At 33.3% G+C, this 20,274-nt stretch overlaps 1 long non-coding RNA gene across 1 annotated transcript; it reads left to right on the forward strand.

Annotated features, from left to right (window-relative positions):
* Positions 1-5,315: 5,315 nt before the first annotated feature.
* On the forward strand, positions 5,316-12,156 carry LOC143068659 (uncharacterized). Its single transcript, XR_012976220.1, has 5 exons — positions 5,316-5,579; positions 5,947-6,098; positions 7,189-8,618; positions 9,656-9,901; positions 11,079-12,156. It is a non-coding gene; the product is annotated as an uncharacterized LOC143068659 (long non-coding RNA).
* The last annotated feature ends 8,118 nt before the right edge of the window (positions 12,157-20,274 follow it).

Here is a 20,274-nt window from a genome sequence, read left to right on the forward strand (position 1 = left end):
GATCATTAACTCTTTAATATATACATGTTATCAAATACAATTAAATATACAAATGTTAATATCTGAAAATAGTTCTCAAAATGTGTATAAATAACGGCAACAGTAGCATATCGCTATTCGAAAGTCATAACTCGTTTCAGAGAAAAAAATCCAGGTTACAACTAAAACTGAGGTAAGCACATCAACTTTAATTGGACAACAACGAAACAACAGAAACACTGAAGTGCAACAACAATCAAACGACAATGCAACACACACAAAAACTAGCTATAATATAACGTAAGACAAACACATTGTTTCATCAATTTCGCAATACGTGAAAATACCATTTCGTATTATTCGTACATCTTTAGCGCGCATTGCATAACTTACAAATATTCATATTTGATCGCTCCTTGCATAACTTACAAATATTCAGATTTGATCGCTCCTCCTCAGGGTAAATCAATACAAGCGCTACGGACGTATAATATTGATAGTGTTTAGTTTTCCTGTTTTCGGGCTAGATTCTTCAACCAAAACATGTTTAATAAGGCGTATCAATTTACATCAATACCAACATTGTGATTTAGTTTACTAAGACTGACCAAGACTGGAAACATTACGTACTGTTTAACACTACTAAAATTACTGTTAAATTACATCGAATTAAAACAAAAAAATATCAAATATTTAAGATATCCTTCACCACTGAAAATAATGAAGGAAACGTGTGTTCTTATAATTAAGATTATATCTTTTATTTCATTTACATATTTACATACTTACCCTTTTTCATCGGATTTTTAACTAGATTAGATTGGAAGTACTCATGAGGGCCTGGACAGGGTATTGGGAGCATGGGAGAGAGGGGGCAGGAGAGAGGGAGAGGGCGAAGGGAGAGCGGGGGCGGGAGAAGGGACGGGAGGAAGGAGAGAAGGGGCAGGAGAAAGGAGAAAGGGGTATAAAAGGAGACAACAATGTGTATTAAAATTATTTAAATTTAGCAGGAAAACAATTATTTAATAAATGAGCTAGTGAATCAAAAGATTCAAGAAAGTGGTAATAAAAAGTAAAACAACAAAAAAACAACCAAAAATGACTCAGACGAAATCTTAAAACGGAAAGTCCTTAATCTAACTGCAAAATCAAACAAATGGATGACAACTGTTATATTCCGAATCGGTTCAGCTAGGCATTTTTTTATGCAAAAAATGATGGATTGGACCTGGTTTTATGGTTAGCCAAACCTCTCACTTATATGACAGTCGCAGAAAATTGCGCATAGTAAGGAAAAAAATATTCCAAACCTTTTCACTAATTCATTACGATCTCTTATATATGGAGAAAGAATAAAAAAACTAACAATTTCCAGAACTTTATTGTGAGCCCGTGCATGTATAGTGACACATGTCACCATCCTTATTTTTTTATTAGATACATTGCTTCAAAGTTGACCGATATGCATAGAATTTGGCAGAAAAAGGATGACATCACTTAATATAGAGTAACGGTTTTTTATTTCCCCTGTCTGGTTTCGTAAATTTCCTATTAATTCTAACTGATTTAGTTTTATTTCCAACTAACAGGGTGGAGTCTGAGATTCAGCTTTCAAAATTTCATTGGGTGAACAGTGATTTTCAAGTACAATTTGAATTGATTGATTTGAGGTGCAAAATGTCAGGTGGCAAATATTTCAGGCATGTTCAGGACCATACAATACATTTTGAAATTGTTGTGTCTAAAAAAACATCCCATCAGTTGTAAAAGTGAAAGATAAAATAATACATGTTTTTAATGTAGTATATTCTCTGTATGATGTGAACGTTTGGGTAGTGTGCATAGTTGCAGACAAACCTTCCAAACTGTATTAAATGTAAGTTCAATTAACATTTTGTCTTTCGTGAAAAATTATATAATAAAAAAAAATCTGAGAACATACATTCAAATTCTTTTCTTTTTTCTATATTTTGAATTTTACTTTCAAAAAAGTGACATAACTCAAATTGTTACTAAAACAAGGATGTTTTCATAAGCGAAATTTAAGTGTCAGGAGAGGGTCAGAATGCAGGATTTTGCACCATTTATCCCAAAATTTCTCGGGCCCTTTAGCGGCCCCGAACCCCTTCCAAATATCCGCCTCAACGCGGCGGGGTGAGTCGCTTCGCGACCCATAATATTTTTTGCTGTACCAATATAAATTTGAGTGCTACGCCTCTGAATTTTATACTTTAAAATTAATCGGGAAACGGCGTGCATCAGAGTTAAGCTGGGGGCACACATTCACGATTTTTAGTACCGTCCTTGACAAGACTATTTCAGATTAAAATTTGTCAAATATCGAAAATATGGGAGGTTGCATTGGAATGTCCCTCCTAGATGGGAATTTGTATGCGTCTGATCACGTTGCAGGCATATTGCAACTATCGGTTATCTATTAATGTATCTCTTTTAAGCGCATCTACTCCTGAACAACTGGATGGATATTGAAGATATATTTACATGAGAAAGTTCTAAATGTTAAAGGGGGAGATACTCGTTACTTTAATTGTATGGCATTACTAATCTTCTGAGCGAAACTCTTCCTGAATGTTTTATGGATTTTAATGAAACGTATGTCGGAAAAAGTAAGGGAGAGAGAAAAGGGAGGGAGAAGGGAGAAGGAGGATGGGAGAAGGGAGAAGAGGGGCGGGAGCAGAGAGAAACCTACCTCCCTGTCCAGCCCCTCACTCATGCTTGAAAGAAACAGAAGTGTATTGAAACAACCATAAAAATCAATGATTGCCTTCGAAAGGGCTTATAGGCGTAACTTGAATACTTAGGTTTAAAAAAAAACATTGAGTGACTTCTCATTCAGTTAATGACACTATCAGTATCATATGATCATTCATGTTCTTCTTCCTATTCTTATATTGTCTATTTTAAGACTTTTTCACTTTGTAGAACTGGATATGATTTTAACAAAATAACGTTAGCCAAAATCCAACATCAGGTTAATATCATATTGATTAGCTGATTGTTATAGTGAATGAATAAAAAAGAGACGAAAGACATCAAAGGGACATCACTTAAATAAAATAAATTGACAGCGTCATACCTAAAGGAAAAAGACAAACAAACAGACAAACAACAATAAATAAAACACAAAATAAAAATCTGAAAACAGAAAAACACGAGCACCGCCAAACACTGGACGTTATCTCAGGTGCTCCGGAAGGAGAAGGAGATCTGCTCCATATGTGACACTTGTCGTGTTACTCATGTTATCATAAACCCGATATTTCGGTAAATCAAATTCTGAGAAAAAGGGACAGAATTGTAGTTACGTCATTTGGAAGATTTCAGCTATCATCTTTTAAACGGATATTCCATAACGGTCGACCAACTCGTGATGGCGTCCGTAAATTTGACGACCGGATGATTTAAGCTACTCTACTTGAAACTCGTGGTTTAACAACTTCCCTATGAGAAGGATTATCGTATCAACTGGGAGATATATATATATATATATATATATATATATATATATATATATATCTTACCTCTTATACACTTGTTTGAATATTTATAATTGGTCAAAGCAACCGCGTGGGTACCTTGTATATTTAATATTGAGCTGTTAATCGTGATTAATTTGACGGTGTTATGGACAGATCTAAAAGTGTTGAACAGCCGAAGAAATTTATGATGAACAATTGAAATAAATTCAAAAACAGATTTAAAGCTAAAAGGTTGTTGATACTAAGTACTGGAGACTTAGTCTTGATTTTTTGTATTTTTGTCTTTCATTTTTACTAACTTGTTTCGTCTATATGACTTTTGTGCTTCTTTGTTACATAATTGTCCGTTTTCATAGGGATTAAGATTATAACACAATGTTGACTGCTGTACCCCTTTTTTTGACATTTTTGTCTATCATGTCTGTTTGTTTTGTTCACACAGGGTTGTCAATATAATGGAAGTTGGTGCGACTGTTAAAAGTGAGAGATTTAGCTAGCTATAAAACCAGGTTCAATCCATTATGTCTTAGACCTGTTGATTGTTAAAACATGAAATAAAAAGTAAAATAACAAAACTACTGAAATCCAAGGAAAATTCAAAACGGACTGCCCATTATCAAGGTGCACAATCAAAAGCTCAACCATTTTAAACGATTGACACATATATACTTAGAGGAGTTTTCTGATCCATAACAACATACAAACGTTCAGTTGTTTTAAAAATGGCGATAATTTGATTGCCCATCGCAAAAATGTTGTTCGTGATATTTTGGCAGGTTACTATTGATAAAAGTAGTGTGAAACCCAAATTCTGATCATAGTAATACTAATATTATTGAATAGGTTATTATATATCGATAGATGTTTCGTAATCTTAGATCTTCATATAACAGTTTATATTCGTCTGATCATCCGATGTCATATTTTGGTAAAGTGTGGAATTGCTCGGTGGTATTGCTGCCATTTATCCTGGCGACGCTTAAGGTCTCGCTCCTGTTAGATTTCATGCTATTTCTTCAGATTTGCTTGTTGTCTTGATTTGTCTCGTCTTTATCAAATGATCCTCAAACTTCTGAAATGTTTCAGTTCTAAAGACAGTTGCTTTTAAGAAAAAATGTGTAACAACAGTAATTTGAACCTCCCTACATGACAGTCCAAACTATAATCTTTGTTTATATTAAACATGGAGCGCGGCTACGTTTTCCAACGGCAATGTTTGTCGCTTTGTATGTATACATTCCATAGAACCAAAGTGCGTCCGTCAGATTCAAGAGCTAAGTTATATAAGTCTGACCTACTCGCAAACATAATAAATAATTAACAGACCTCGCGGTAGTGGATGAGCTTAAGTACACTCTGTACAGATAAACAGACCTCCCCTTGTGAGAGGAGAAGTAAGGAGACGAAACATCATAACGAATGCAAACTAGTACATGCTTCACTTACAGTGTGTGCGATAGAAAATTAAAGACTACAAAGCTTATTACATGTAATCGTTTGACAAAATAACAATAATAAAAGCATACAATAACTCAATCAAGTCACTCTAAGACTATATAATCTGTTGTGCGATATTATGAAACTGAATTATTGACACTAAACAAAGACATAATCATAAATGAAATGTAATATTTAGCAATGTTTTGATAATGTATGCAATCGTGACAATGTAATTACAATACAAGTTCGCAATTAAGATTTGGTTTACCTTTATCTATACCTTTATCTATATCGAATTTCAAAATAAAGACACACTTATCACACTTATCACAGATCAGTAAACATTTCATTTTTCAGTATCGATTGTGTATTGTTTAGTAAATGGAAGATATGTCTAAGTGAAATATAATATTTAGTGTGACGGACGTGTGTATAATATAAGATTTAAAAAAGATATACTCCGACTATTTACTGGCCGTTTGTGATATCGACAATTCCATACAGTTAAAATGAAATCATTACCGAACAGCTTCACATATAGTACACATTTATTTTTCTGTGTGTATTGTGAATAAGACCCTGTTCACATTAGTATTTATCTAGTTTAAACTGATCTTAATGTCACTCCTAGTATGACCGGGGACTAAGAACGTTTACCAGGTATGTTATATTTATTTCAATCATTGTTGGTGTTGCATATATATGTTTGGTCATACAATATGTGTACTGGTTAGTTTAGTGAAATTGTCATTATATATAAATTTTCGGGTAACTAACACGTTTTCTAACTCCCAAATTATATATAAAAAGGAAAAATAGCAGATTACAAAACACATAAGAAATGATATCGCGAGCAACATTCAAAACAAGGGGTACACGTGTTGTGTTTAAAGGGAAGCAAATCCACCTTGAAGTTCCTAGTGGCACCTGTGTGTTCTAACTAATTCAAAATATAGCCAGTAAAATCTCGATTATCGACATTACTGTTTTATAGAAGCGTTATTATAATTATAGTTATTTTTGAAAGGACACTCGATATGAAAGACTGGAAAATAGAAATTCTGGAAGGCGTCGAAAGCGTATCATTCTCCGGATGTGCCCCAGGAGTCATTTTTGTTTACGGAGAAAAGTCACAAGCAATTCTTGCCAATAAGAGAGGACATGTTTTATGTGCAGGAGGTTTGTATTCTTTTACGTTATTTTATGTTGGTTCCACTATATTGAGCATATGCTTCCAGTAAGTAAATGAAGTGTTTTTGGCGACTGGTTACCTTCCTATTAATATTATACAAATTATATTTTAGCAAAAAATCTCAATTGTATTTTTAATATCCAATTGCCTCAAATGTTTTGTTCTGTTATTTTTCATTCTGAAAAGTGTATAGATGGTTCTTGAAACCAACTGTGAAACAGATACCACAGGTAGTGATAAATAGGTTGTAAAAACAAACATTACAATACCTACAAACATGACAAATAGCGAGGGATAAAATAACAACATTGATATTCATATGATGAAGACATAATTTTTCAATCAGCTTAATTGAAGTCTGGAGCTGGCATGTCAGTTAACTGCTAGTAGTCTGATGTTATTTATGTATTATTGTCATTCTTTGGTTACATCTTCTGACATCAGACTCGGACTTCTCTTGAACTGAATTTTAATGTGCGTATTGTTATGCGTTTACTTTTCTGCATTGGCTAGGGGTATAGGGGGAGGATTGAGATCTCACAAACATGTTTAACCCCGCCGCATTTTTGCGCCTGTCCCAATTCAGGAGCCTCTGGCCTTTGTTAGTCTTGTATTATTTTAACTTTTAGTTTCTTGTGTACAATTTGGAGTTTAGTATGGCGTTCATTATCACTGAACTAGTATATATTTGTTTAGGGGCCAGCTGAAGGACGCCTCCGGGTGCGGAAATTTCTCGTTGCATTGAAGACCTGTTGGTGACCTTCTGCTGTTGTCTCTTTGTCACATTCCCCATTTCCATTCTCAATTTTATTGATAGTCCATAGCATATGTTTTAACGAAGTACAATTATTATATGCGCTTTTATATAGACTTTGTCAAAACAACGACATCAAATTTCCACGAAAACACTATTGTTCTTCAATCCACAACAATTTTTAATAAAAATGAATCCAAAGAAATCCATTTCACAGTAGAGGACCGTGTTCTAGTCATATCTTGCCATAAAGAAGAAAGAAGGTTTAAAGAGACAATTTGAGAATCAAACAAATCATCATAGATTATTGTGTATATTTTCAGCTGAATATGGGAAAGGAAGAATCCTTGTATTTTCGCACGATGCATTAGTTAATAGTTTTGGTGAAAAAGATACAGCACGGCAAAATAATCGATTCAACGAAAATATCAGAAAATGGATAACGAGAAACAAGGACAAGGGAAATGAAATAGCTTGTTTTTCTGAGTATGTAAATAACTTTGATGAGCTACCGCCTGAATGTAGGATATTAACATGGGATGGACTTCCGGTTCTGACAGAAGATTATATTATTTTGAAATTACTTGATTGGGTAGAGAGGGGAGGCGGATTAATATGTGGAGTGTGCCCATGGGGTTTCGCACAAGTTTATGAAATAGGCGTTGACAATATACCATTTAAAATCATCTTCAGGGCAATAGGTGTTTGTTACGCTGGGAAATTGATTTACGAGAATGATAACGATTTAGACGAAATTGTAATAAAAGACAATATGGCTGACTATGCTAAGCCGAATGATCTAGTTGTAGAGATAAACAAACATCCAGAAAAGATAAATAGGTTAGTTGGGATGATATACAATGTATTTTATTCACCAGAAGAACTGTATATCAATTACAAACCACATGTTGTGGAAATGATTCAGAAATTATCACCAGGAAATGATTACATACCGACACGAAGTCAACCGGTTGAGGTAAATGCCGCTAAAAGAGCTGCGATGCTTATGTGTTATATGATGATCAGAGATGGTTTAGATGGGAATGAAGTACTAGCACAGGGAATTCAAGAATTTCCAGGAACATTTGAGAACACACCGGAAACTCAGTCTTTCACATTAAACTTTTCCTCACAGACACAAAAATTACATTCAACTGGATGTTACCTGCCTGCTGGTATTGTCATGGAAGTGTCGTGGAGTAAGTCCAAAAATCCATGGGATATTATAATTGGTATCCATGGTGACGAACTTCATGACACAAATTCTGAGTTAAAACGCTGGCCTAAGATTAGAATTAAAAAAGAGCTTAAATCAGACGAATTTGGAACACTTCCTTCAATGCCGTTAAAAATTTGCAGTCCATTTGGAGGACTTGTTTATTTACAGTCTCCAAACAGTACAAAAGATAGAATACAATTGAAACTACACAATGTCGTATCTGCTCCCATGTTTACTTATAAAACAGCAAAGAACTGGGAATCTGTCGAACGTAATAAACCAGGACTATGGTGTGACATTATTGGAGACAAAATCACTTTGACCTTACCATCCACATCTGTAAGACATCTCTCAGATCCAACAATGACGGTGAAAGTTTGGGATTCCGTAGTATCTGCCCACATGGATCTACTAGGGAAGGATCCATCCGATGGTAGAGGAGAATGGGTGGTTACAGATGAACAACCATCTGCTGGTTATATGCATTCTGGTTATCCAATCGTCACCAATCTTGATGTGGCAGATCCTAATAAGGTTCGTTTCAAAACTGACAATATAAATATTTAAGAACGTTTTTATACTTCGTACTTTATTTGGTCTATTAGTGTTTTCAATTCGAGCGTCACTAGTGAGTCTTTTTGTGACGAAGGATCTAGCGTACACACTCTTTGTTTGGTTTCTATGAAGTGTTGTTTTTTTTAAATTTCTAGAATTGCAAGTAATATATTGGAAGAAATCATAGACTATTATTTAATGGAATCTTTGTTGAAAAATGTATAGCTAGAATATCGTCTCAAAGGTATTTGTTTTAAATTACATTTAATAAATCAGGCCAGTATTAGTTCTGTTGAAGTCCTATTCATTTTACAAGTTGTTCTAGAATATAAAAAGTCCTTATATTGGGAGTAGACACAAAGTAATCCTGGTGAAGGAAACAAATCTTTGACGATTATATTAAGAATATTGAACTTCACTTACATTTCATAACATTTCTGAAAAAAAAAGACTATGGATTTGTTTGGTTCAGATGTGGTTGTCTCGTTCGGATCGTTTATCAATGTAATTAAAATAGTATGAAGATTGTTCTTTCCAATCAATCTCCATTTGTTATCCTCTCACTAAACATATTATAGCGTAGGGAATGGCAAAACTGTTTTGAAATTATAGCCTGATATCTTTGATAAGTTTTTATGCTCAACCTACGATAGTAGAGTGGCATAATGTTTTCTGGTCTGTGTGTCCGTTCTTCCGTTCGTTCGTTCGTTCGTTCGTTCGTCTGTTCGTCCCGCCTCAGGTTAAAGTTTTTTGGTCAAGGTAGTTTTGATGAAGTTGAAATCCAATCAATTTGAAACTTAGTACACATGTTCCATATGATATGATCTGTCTAAGTTTGATGCCAAATTAAAGTTTTGACCACAATTTTACAGTCCACTGAACATGGAAAATGATAGTGCGAGTGGAGCATCTGTGAACTATGGACACATTCTTGTTATTTATTTATGTATTATATTTCAATGTGTTCCTTGAAAAAGATTTATTATTGCATGACCTGTTTAACTTTTTTTACTTAGATAAATGATGACTGCTTCCTGTTATCCAGAGATCACATTTTAAACGTACACAACGGGAAAGGAAGCTGGGGAATGTTTCATGAACTGGGACATAATTTCCAGGATTATGCATGGACCTGGGATGGTACGATAGAGGTGACTTGTAATGTATTTACATTGCATGCTATGGACGTTATTTGCAATATAAGACCATGGGATCATCTCTGGGTCAGAGATCATTTCAAGGAAGCTAGAACATATCTCCGGGTAAAGTATATCATAAGTAATGTGTATGGGTTTTATTTAAAATTCATCTACAATCCTTCTGCTTGTAAGGCTAAATTAAATGCAATTTATTAAGGCGACAGTCTTTTATCGATGTTCAAAACGTGTTGTTGGCTTCCGAGCAGTGGCGGATCCAGAACTTTTTGTAAGGGGGCCCCGCTGACTGACCTTAGGAGAGGAACGGTCCAGTCACGCATCAGTGATTACTTATATAATATATCATCAACCAAACCCTCCCCCCGGATCCGCATATGCTTTGTATACGTAATGTTCATTTGCTGATAAAATTAGTTTTTATTGAAACTAGTGTCATATGCCATGACATTTGTGTACAAATATTTGCTTCTTCTTAGCCGAATGTTAGAATTATCACTAAACGAAAAGAAAATTTTTTAACGACATTTGCAATAAATACTTTTGTCCTAATCATAACTAGATATTCTTCAAATACGACATTGGAGTGTGAGTATACCATTAACTAATTGGAAAATCCATATTTATGACTGTTTTCGGTTTGTATTTATACAAGTTCAAGTTCAAATTTAAATATGTTGTTCTCCATTGAAGACGCATATTACTGGTAGAATTATTAAGTTAAAACTTGAACAAATGAGTACAATGAGAACAATGCTTAACTTTAAATTAAATCTATGAGTAAAATGGAAGGATAGGAAAAAGACACAATAAAGTATATCTATATAAATATTATATGTTTTAACATTGACAAAAAGACAATGGCATACAGGGCAGTTAGTAAGTAAGTACATTAACAAAAATAGTGATCCTAATAATATAAAAAAAAGGTGAATAAAATATTCAGTTTTACCTGGTTCTGTCATAAGCATAGGTTAACAAGTACAATTATAAATAGTGTCTGTCTTCCTACCAGTAATATATATAATTTTACTAAATCTTTAATAGTTTTTTTACGAACATTGTTTAAATTAGTAATTAAATTGGTAACTTTATTAAATATGCGATGATCTTCATAGGACATTATTCAAATAAATTGTTATTAATAATCTCAATTCTGAAAACGCTGTAACTTTGAATTATATTTCAAATAATGGAAGCTCTCTCACATTATTACAAATGAACATTTTTGCATAAAGTGTTGTTCATCAACCACTTCTTTTACAAAACTTACTTTTAATTACAGGAAGGGGCAAAGTATGAGACATGGTGTGACAGTCCTGGTATAGCTTTGTTAGTGTATGCACAATTGGCAAGGGATTTTGGTTGGACTGCTTACAAATCTGCATTCAGGACTTACAACAAACTTCCGGAAGATAAACGACCATCAACACAGCAGGAAAAGGAAAACATCTGGATACAAACCTTTTCCAATGTAGTAAAGAGGAATCTAAGCCCCGTTTTCGAGTTTTGGGGATGGCCAATTCAGCTGTACGCTATTGAAGAGTTGAACAAATTTTCACCATATCTTCCTGATGATATTACAACAAGCGAATTTGCAAAAGACAGAGCTACGAAAATTCTTAAAAAGTACCAACTTGAAGATAATTCTTCTGGTGCACGTCCTACTCAGAAACTACCACGAAAGGAATATGCTTATTGTCCAAGTACAGTACAAACTAAGGATGACAAAACCAAGAATTCAAGTTCATGTTCAGTTTTATAAGTAGATTAAATAAACAAAATTACATACTTGGTATTAACCATGTAATTTTATACTGAAATAAAGTCAAGTTCAATGTATCCACTTTAATGCATCACTTCTCATGTTGCAGCAAGTTTTGGGCGATAAAAATACTTAAAATGTACCAATTGAACGTAGAATGGAATTCATAGCAGTGTAGCTTCGGCCATTGATTGGCGCCCTTTAATATCCCATTCACTGTACAGATTAGGTGAACATTCGTCTTTAACGCCATTGCTCATGATGTCTGTATAATAGACATGAAAACTGTGGGGTCAACAAAGGTTCTCAAAGCCTAAATAAATTAATTCGAAATACTAATCAGGAATTACTTTTTGAGTGTTGGCTTAAATTAATACATGTACTTAAACGTTTTTCACTTGTGTTTTTGTTATGTTTTGACAATCATAATATGTTATCGCACATTCTTTCAGAGAAAAAAATGACTTCACTGGTGTTAAAAGTTACAATGCATGTGTTAATTGATTATCTTTTTTCGGACGTCAAAGCTATTTAACAATTGCGGTTGTTGAATTATGTCATCTTTTTACTTTTATCTGGTCTAAAACTTTATTTTAGAACGAATGCATAATCCACTTTCAAAAATTGTTCAAATACAAAACATATAGACAAAATAAACTTCTGGCCTGTTTTTTTCGTACTTGCAAGTTATTGGATAGTAAGAAATCTATTCGGATTAAACCTTGAGAAATTTGCATTTACGTTATTAGTATAACTTTGTGTATATAGGATACTTGGACTGTTCTGCTATACTGCTACTATACTTGTGAAAACCCTTTGGCAACAGAAAAGTATTCAAATTAGTTTTTTTTTTTTTTAAATCTACCCAATTTACATAGCAATGAACGACTTAGTACATCTTATGATCGCAAATATAATATGTATATGCTATTATGTGCATTGAATTTCCTTTAAAGCTTTGTGAAAAACAAAGTTTCATTTTATGTATTGAAATGTGTAACAAGTAGTTATGTAATGACAAACATTTTACGTCCGACGACACTGTTATAAATGTGATTATAATTCTTTTGGTGCATGTCCTACTCAGAAACCAACACAAAAGGACAATGTATGTTTGCCTAAGTACAGTACAAAATTAAGGATGACAAAGACAGGAATTCAAGTTCATGTTCTGTTTTATAAGTACTGACTTACATATAAGTTCTTATCATGCACATTAACATTGAAATAAAGAAGTTCAATATTAGATACTTCGATTCAACACTTCTTATGTTCCAAATTTTGACAACACTTAAATTAAATAGAATGTTATATAAGTTTCAAACAAAAGTCACTGCTCATTAAAAAGTAATGTAACAAAAATACAGAACTCAAAGGAAAATTCAAAACAAAATGTCCCTTATCAAATGGTTAAACCAAAAGCTCAAACACAAAAAACGAATGGAAAACAACTGTTGTTTATATCAAGGCAACAGTACTTTACTGCTATTCAAAAGTCATAAATTGATTGACAGAAAACAAATCTGGTTACAAACACATCAACGATAAGAGGAAAACAACGGAACAACAGAAACACTGAAGTGCAACAAAATCAAAGGTACCAGGATTATAATTTAGTACGCCAGACGCGCGTTTCGTCTACATAAGACTCATCAGTGACGCTCATATCAAAATAGTTGTAAAGCCAACAAAATATGACGTAAAATCAAATAAACGAGCATTTGAAGTTCAAAATATACATGTAAAAATTCGAAAATTCAGTTTACTGTTCCATTTTACCTATTTTTTTTTTTCAGTTCTGTTGTAATAATTAATTTCTATTTTTCCTAAAGCACATCTTCCCCCATATTAACTGGCCTATCAAATAAAGTAATAAAATAATAAATACGATTCTCATTATAGCATTATGTTTTAAATGTGGATTTGATGGGGTTTTTTTTCATGTGATAGAAATACTAATCGCATTTGATTAGGGACTTTACGAACGAATATTCCTCGGATTCAGTATTTTTGTGATTTTACTTTTTGTATACTACACAACTGTGGAAAAACCAATTGTCATGAGAAACAAGGCTTCGTCTAGAACTTTTGCAAAGATTCTTTTTTAATGAGCAGTAGGTATACTATATGTATATGTTTTCTGTTTTCTGTTTTTCACTGCCAATTTTTGTAAATTTTACGTACGTGAATAACTCGATTAATTACTGCGCCCCCTTACGGTCATTTTCCTCCAGAGGTTTATGTAGTGATCGATAGGGAGCGTAATATAACGACTGGATTATTCGGGTTAGTACGTGAACAATTGTTTTGACAAGACATGAGCATACGTATGGACTTTGAAACTTATTTTTCATATAACAATATTCGGAAACTGTCTCTTTATCGTATTAAGATAGAAACAATAAACAATATGAAAAGTACTTTAAACTCGTTGACTTCATTTCAAATGGAAAAAGTATCATTCATATATTTTAAATGAAATATAAAATTTTGCATTAACAATTACACAGTTTATATGCTCGTTCGAGAGGAGGCTGAAGAAATCAAAAGCACAGCTTTAAATTTGCAAAAACTAGGGTTTCTACATCGAGAGTTTTATCTACATTAGAAATTGTATTTAGACCAACGGCATCTAAAAACGGGAGATATCTCTTTGCTTCACTATGTTGTCCAACTTCTCTTTGCTTCATGCTTGTACTTTGTAATGTAGGATCTCCTACACAGTAGTTGCAATGCAAAAGATAGTTCAGAGACTATATGGTATCTGATTGTATTGTGCATAGTTGTTCCCTTTTGTTTAACCAGAAGGATGTAGAAGGGAAAAAACATGGAATATGCTTCTTACTGTTGGTATCATTATCATGACTTTTATTGAATTGGTAAAAAGCATACATGACTACGACTATATTTTAAAGTATAAAAACTAGCTATAGGCAATTCCGTACAACGAATACCCGAAAATGTAGAAGACAGACCCTTTGCTTTCGATAAACAGAACTATAGAAATACAAGCGATTTCAGAAATAAAAATAAAGTTAAATGGTCTTTGATATGCAGAATGTCATACATTTAGAGCAAATGGTAAATGTAATAATATATATATATATGTCAAGACGGCATGCCAAAATTCCATTAAAATTCAATAAAAAAAACCTTAATTATGACCGTGTATTTATGACGGTAAAAATATACAGAAAACAAACGTCTGAAAAGTTTTGTATTTAACCCAAAATATATGTTGAGACATTCGCATTTTCTCAATTTGAATTTAGGAATGATAAAATTGACCCTTTTGCAAATGCCAGGCATTGAAAGATTTGGTATTACTTTGCTTCATAAAAAAGACTGGGCAACGAGGGCTAAATCCTACTTTGTATGGGATCACTCTGATTCAAACAAAAAAATTCTCTGAAACTGACATTATCAAGATGCTTGATTTCTTGATTGACAACATATTTGTTACGTTCGGAGGACGTGTTTTTCAACAGACTGTCGGCATTCCAATGGGAACAAACTGTGCCCCTCTACTTGCCGATTTGTTTCTTTATTAGTGTGAGGCTGACTTCATGCAGAAACTTCTTAAGAAGAAAGATAAGAAGTTAGCAATATCCTTTAACTCTACTTTCCGCTATATAGATGATGTTCTTCCACTAAATAATTCAAAATTTTGTGACTATGTGCAACGCATCTATCCCATCGAACTAGGGATAAAGGATACTCCAGATACAGTTAAGGTAGCACAATACAAAGATTTTACAACTCCAACTCCCAAGTTTTAACATGCTGTAACTTTCTTAATAATGCTCGAAAATTTATAAAAGTGGTAGTTTTGGATAGCTAACAGATTACTCTTTCAAATTAATGCAATGTTAGTATTATGCAACAATTATGTAACCAATTATAATGTTAACTGAGTCTAAAATATTTTTCACCAAATTTCCACTTTCAAATGAAATTAGCTTCTGCATATGTATCCCTAGAGGGTTGATTTTATTATATGTTGTTCCTATGGCCATTATCTACAAAAGGGTGTCTCAGATTCAGATAGAATGTATAGAACAAATTTTACACCTAATTAAACATTTTCTTCTTTTATGTGGTTAGGATGTTTACACTAATTAGAGATTTATGAGAGAATGGAACACCATAGAGACAATCTGAGACACCCTTTTGAAGCCCATGAAGTGTTGATTAAGATTTGGTTAAAATTTTCTGTATAGTTAAAGAGATGATAGAGCTAAATTCATTCAAGTGAACCTACCCAGATTTTGCCACTAATTACATAATAATTGATTACATAATGATTGCATAATAAAAATATTGCATTCATTTAAAAGATTGATCTTTTATATATCTATATATAACTCTTTTATTATTTTCTATGCATTCATAAGAAAGTTACAGCATTTCAAAGGTTAGTGATTGGAAGTAAAAAAATCTTTGTATTGTGCTACCTTAAGTCGGCCTCATATCTTGACTTACATCTAGAAATTGACAATGAGGGTCGGTTTAAAACAAAACTTTACGACAAAAGAGATGATTTCAGCTTTCCAATTGTGGACTTTCCATTTCTAAGTAGCAACATTCCAGCAGCACCTGCGTACGGGGTATAATGTAATGCCGACATTCCCCCCTTTTTATAGTAAACCTATATCTGTATAGTTTCTTGACATTATTGAGGATAAACGATAGATGTTAGTGAGATTTCTTATGTTGCAAGTCATGTAAGACATGTAATTTGTTATTTTGGCTGTTTTTTCCATGATACGGCAGATTTGTGTACTAGTATGTTAGTTTGTTAAGTTTGTTTATCATATACTTAGCATTGATATGACAGCTTTTGCATTTGTGTAATGAGCGGAAGTACACAAGCCATAATTTCCCACTCGGGCTGATAACCCATATCAGGGGCGTCTGGTGCAAAAACCCATAACAGCGCTTCTCGTGCAAGTTACTTCCGGTTTTTCCAGTATCGATTGTTTTCTTTTCCATTGTGACGTCAGATATTTTTTATGACGACGTCAAAATTTACGGGAACTTTTGTGAGGATAGTTTAGTACTTGCTATTGACAATTAAGAATCTTTTTATAGTACAACAAACATGGAGTAATAATGATCATAAAACTCTTCCAAATTACCAATGTTTCAAATTGCCTCTATAGGAAATGTTACCATACATATATATGGAGGTGGTGATGCTGTTGTTAACTTGGACAATTATAGTATATTTGATTCATAATTTAACTTCTTTATAAAGATTTGACTGTTTTAGTTATTTCATTTATTTATTTGCCTTACATGAAACTATTGTCGGAAGTATATGATAAAGCGATTAATACATTGCCTTTTCCATATCAGCCTGGGTATCATCCCTCGACCCATATCAGCACCTCAACTCCGTCTCGGGATGATACCCAGGCTGATATGGAAAAGGCCATGTATTAATCTCTATTTATTTCACGCACAGCTTCCGTATTTTCGCAGTAGTTACCTTATTATACTATAAACTCAAATTAAACTGTTCTAATGATCTAATAATAAATTTAAAGTCAAAACCCATCTTTATTGATGAAGATCAATTCATGTTTACAAACAATATCAACATTACGGGAATTTCCCTTGTGTGATCCATGGTTGCCGATTGGTAAACAATATGTAACAAGCTCTGCCATTGGTCAGTCGAAAGTATAAATACAAACACAACAACAGAAACGAAGGAGTGTTGGGTTGACACTGAATAGGAAGTGATAAACTTAAATAGAAGCTGGAATATGTCTGAGAAATACAGACAAGCGTTGAAAGCTAAATTTGTTTTAACTTAAGATTGTCGGTGCCGTTGACGGTGCTATATACGGGTGCTGGTGACGGTGCTAAATACGGGTGACGGTGACGGTGCTAAATACGGTTACAGGTCACGGTGACAGTGCCATTGAAGGTGCACATTAAGAGTTCTGTTGGCGGTTTTGACATGATTAATATGTCATTTAATGTGTTATACTAAGTTGTTGTTTTTCTTAGTTCTATAATGTAGAAGGGTGTTTTTATCCTTTAATTGAGATTATAGAAAGATACAAAATAAGTGACAACCTTGTTACTTGACTGTTGAATTAAACATGTACTAGTTGTGTGTCTATGTAAGACCAACCTTAACCGGGGACATGACCAGACCAGTGACGGATCCTGCAAGACCCATTCTCTCCGGCGTGGATTATTTTTTATATTAATAAAATATGAAACTTTATTTTATTCAGATATTTTATTTTATAACTGAAAATTATATATAAATACAAGTATACGTTTTCCCTTTCTGTAACGTGTTGTGGTCCGACGGTTAATAGTGGACGTCGAACCTTACACTTTATAGATGCTTTAAATTCCTTTTTCTTTGTGACCCTGTGTTCTCTGGTGGCCGACTCTAGCACCAGGGAAGCGGCGTTACAATATATCTCCCAATTGATACGATATTCCCGTGCTTGCATTTACTATCAGGATTTTCTTGATAGAGGGTTGCTGCTCACAAGGAAGCTACTAAACCAAGAGTTCTAAATGGTGAAGTTGAAATCATCCCTTCGTTAATATTACGGACGCCATCACGAGTTGGTTGACCGTTATGGAATAACCGTTTCACAAATGATATCGGATATGTTCCTTACGTCGTAACTACAATCCCCTTCCCTTTCATGAATGTGACCTACCGAATTATACTATTTACCTGATTTGTTATCACATAAGCAACACGACGGGTGCCACATGTGGAGCAGGATCTGCTTACCCTTCCGGAGCATATGAGATAACCCCTAGTTTTTGGTGGGATTCGTGTTGTTTATTCTTTAGTTTTCTATGTTGTGTCATGTGTACTATTGTTTATCTGTTTGTCTTTTTCATTTTTAGCCATGGCGTTGTCAGTTTATTTAAGATTTATGAGTTTGACTGTCCCTTTGGTATCTTTCGTCCCTCTTTTGATAATGGTTGTGTGACATTGTCACAAATAGAAACTGATTAATATAAGTAAAGGTTTGAAAATATATAAAGTTATTTTCAATTTTTATCCCCAGCAGATTTCTTTGATTGATGTACATAACTTTTGTAAAAATAAACTTTTTTTTCATAAATACAGAAAAAAAACTAACTTTAGTAATATAGATATAAGAGGAGGTGGTATGGGTGCCAATGAAATGCAAGAAAACTAAATGAATCAAATCAATAACCCATTTAATTGGACTTGATATGCACACTTTAAACTTTCAAAATAAGATATTTATCAAAATTGATATCCATTAATTGATGAAAATGACCATGCAAATATTTGTCGACCTAGTATCAAAAGATTTTATACCGCGGAAACATCTCACTATCAACTTATTGATGATGACCCTACAACTTATGAAGTGTAGATTTTAGTCGTTCTGCTTTGTAACCAAGTGGAACGAGAGCACAAGGAGCATACACCTTCTACTAAAGTCCGCATGATGTGAATTTGCAAGTGCGTAACCGAACGATTGAGATATGTTAGCACCACATGATGTGAATGTGATTTTTTTTTACTGTTGAAAAATAAAGGCTCAAAGTACATATCGCTTAAATTCTGAGGACGGTTCACCTGCTGATATCTTAACATCTATTTTTAAGTTGCTTATATTGTAAAACAAATGAACTGAGCATGTGGTTCCTTGTTTGTCGTTGGTTCGTGTGTGTTATATTTGCTTTTCGTAAATTGTTTTGTCATCAATTAGGCCGTTAGTTTTCGCAGAATTATTTCATTTTTTTTTCGGAGCCTATTACAACCGACTATACGGTATGTGTTTTTGTCATTGTTAAAGGTCGTACAGTTGCCTATAATTGCTTACTTCCATTTCATTTGAACTTAGGAGGATAGTTATCTCAATAGAAATACCACATCTCCTTTTTATATCTATATATATATATATATACATGGAAAAAAGTATTGCAACACTACCATTGAAAACAATGTAAAATGACATGATTGTAGAATAAGTATTTTGGGTTCTGCTAAATACTTTTGATATCCTTTTCATTTTTTATCTTTTTATGGTTTAAAATTAAATTCATGGTATTAACTTACTTTTCATCTAATAGTAATGCTACATAAAATAAAGTAAAATGATTATAACACAACAGCTGAACTGAAATAGTTTTTCGCACTTTTCACAAAAAATGCAAATTTGCAAGACTATTTTTTTCCAAAACATTGGTTCTGCAACAAATACAGATTTTTATGCATTAAACTCATTCAGAACTTTTTGAATGTAAGTTGATAACACAAATTCAATTTTAAACCATAAACGGATCAAAAGTACATGTATTTGGTAAAACCCAAATTATACACATTCTACAATCATGTCATTTTACATTGTTTTCAATGGTAGTGTTGCAATACTTTTTTCCAGGTGTATATATATAAACAACGACTTTTATGTCAGGAATTACCCACTAATCATCCGATCCCCGTATGACATCTTGAAGAAAATACTTTATCATGATTTCAAGTATATCAAATTTCCCAGAGCAGTTGGTGTAATTTAACAATTTTTCAATCAGAATTTGTAATGATCATTGAGAGAGGAAGTGATACTACTTCGTTTATCTATTGTAATCGGTCTTTTCCGGAAAATGATGCTTTTTATACAAAGATGTCAAGTACTTAATCCTATATGAATTATGTGAATAAAAGACTTGTTTCATTCTATTCAACCTC

This window comes from Mytilus galloprovincialis, chromosome 3, assembly GCF_965363235.1.
Source record: "Mytilus galloprovincialis chromosome 3, xbMytGall1.hap1.1, whole genome shotgun sequence".
In the NCBI taxonomy this organism is placed as follows: Eukaryota; Metazoa; Mollusca; class Bivalvia; order Mytilida; family Mytilidae; genus Mytilus; species Mytilus galloprovincialis.